The sequence below is a fragment of the Chrysochloris asiatica genome, unplaced genomic scaffold (genome assembly GCF_000296735.1).
Source record: "Chrysochloris asiatica unplaced genomic scaffold, ChrAsi1.0 scaffold00501, whole genome shotgun sequence".
Taxonomy (NCBI): Eukaryota; Metazoa; Chordata; class Mammalia; order Afrosoricida; family Chrysochloridae; genus Chrysochloris; species Chrysochloris asiatica.
Window position 1 is genome coordinate 782,710 of NW_006409019.1, and position 2,246 is coordinate 784,955.

The window sequence follows — 2,246 nt, forward strand, 5'->3', positions numbered from 1 at the left end:
TGCTTTCTGACTTCTTTTGATATTTTATGCATCATTCAATATTTTTCCCATAGAATCCTTCAATATTGCAAGTCAAAACTATAACTTTTGCTTTAGTTCCCTCAGCTTGATAAATAATGAGTATGTTCTTCCTTTTGGGTTTTAAAACCCTAGCTCTTTGCACAGTTCACTATTAATGCTAGACTTTGTCTTCTTGAGCTGTACTTTGACATATTTTATTCAGTTCTTTTACCTCCTCGTTTCTTCCTTAGCATCTCTACACCGGAGAGCAAACTTCAATGTCTCTTCTGACATCCATTTTGGTGCTCTTCTTCTTTCTAGTCTTCTTAATGACCTTTTTCTTTCTTCATATTATGTTATCGATACCATCCCAAAACTCTTCTGGTCTTTGATCATTAGTGCCTAATGTAACAAATATAATCTTCAGATGATCTCTAAATTAAGGTGAGTTATGTTCCAGGTCATATTTTGGCCTGTATGGACTTGTTTTAAGTTTCTTTAGCTTCAGTGTGAATTTGCATATGAGCAATTGATGGTCTGTTTTGGCTGATGATCTGGAGCTTTTCCATCATCTCTTTTCACAGATGTAGTCAGTTTCATTTCTGTGTATTTCATATGTGCAGTCATCTTTTACATAGTTAAGAAAGGTATTTGCAATGAAGAAGTCATTGGTCCTGCAAATTTCTATCATGTGATATCCAGCATGGTTTCTATCACCATCTATATTTTGCAACTACTGACCCTACCTCTTCGTTCCTTTTTATTTTTAACCTTTGCATTCCAATCACCGTAATTTTCAAGACATCCTGTTTACATGTTTGGTCAAGTTCAGATTGAAGATGCTGGTAGAATTCATCAATTGCATCATTACTAGTGTTAGTACTCCTGGTGAGGCACTGTGGGTTAATGTGCTGGATTGCAAGGTTGCTTTGAACTGCAAGGTTGACGGGTTATTCTTACCATCTGCTCCTCAGAAACGCTATACAAGGTCGCTGCATCAGCACACTTAAAAATAACAACTTTAGGGGTTGGTGATGTAAATTTGAGTAGCAGTTGTATTAACTAATCTCTCTTGTAATTGTATAGATATCATTCTATCACACAGACAGCATAGTGCTTTAAGATAGATATTGAAATGTTCTTTTTCATGCTGGATACAATATCTTTCCACTTTGTTTTATTGTTCCGGACATAGTAACCATGTGGTTGTCAGACTCAAAATGTCCAATACCAGTCCATTTCAGTTTACTAATGTCTAGACCATCGACATTTATGAGTTCCCTTTCATTTTTGACACCATCCAATTTTCCTACATGTACTTACTTCATACATTCCAAATTCAGATTATTAACAGATATTTATGCCATTTATCTTCATGTTGAGTTGTGCCCCATCAGCAAATGAAAGTCCCAAGATTTTTACTCCATTTGAGTCATCAATGTTAACTCTACTTCAAGAAGTCAGCCCTTCCCCAGTCATGTATTGAGTGCCTTCCAACCTGAAGGGCTAATTTCCTGCCAGTATATCTCACAAAGTTCTGGTGATCTTCATCATGTTTCAATACTCAATATTTTGATGATATTTGACAATGTCCCACTACTATTTATAAGGTTTTCCATGACTAAATATTTGGAAGTAATCCTTCTTCATAGTGTGTCTTCATCTTTAAGCTCCTCTAAAACCTTTCTACCATTGTTGATTCTTTTGGTATTTAAAATACTGGTGGCATAGCTTCCAGAATCACAACAACATGCAAGCCAGCACTGTACAGCAACCTGACAGACAAGGGGTGGTACCTCAGTCTATCAACAGGGAATTGATAGAAATTCAAGGTAGACTGATATGATGATGTGGAATCAGAGAAAAAAATTGCCGATGACAAATTGATCTAAACTGAAAGCAGGAAGATGTTTGCTTGTGTTTTATTGACTGTAAAAATACATTCAGCTACCAGGAACATAAGAAACTATGCATGACATTGTAAATAACATGGATTCCAGAGCACTTGACAGTGCTCCTGTAGAGCCTGTGCATACATTAACATGCATTTGATAAATAAAATATGGAAATTATATAAAATCAGGTTTGAAATCAGGAAAAGCATGCATCAGAGTTCTTTCATTTCACCATACTTATTGAATCTACATGCTGAACAAATCATCTTAGAAACAAGGCTATGTAAGAGGAACATAGCATTAGGATTGTAGGAAGTTTAATTAATAACTTGAAGTATGTGGAAGACATAT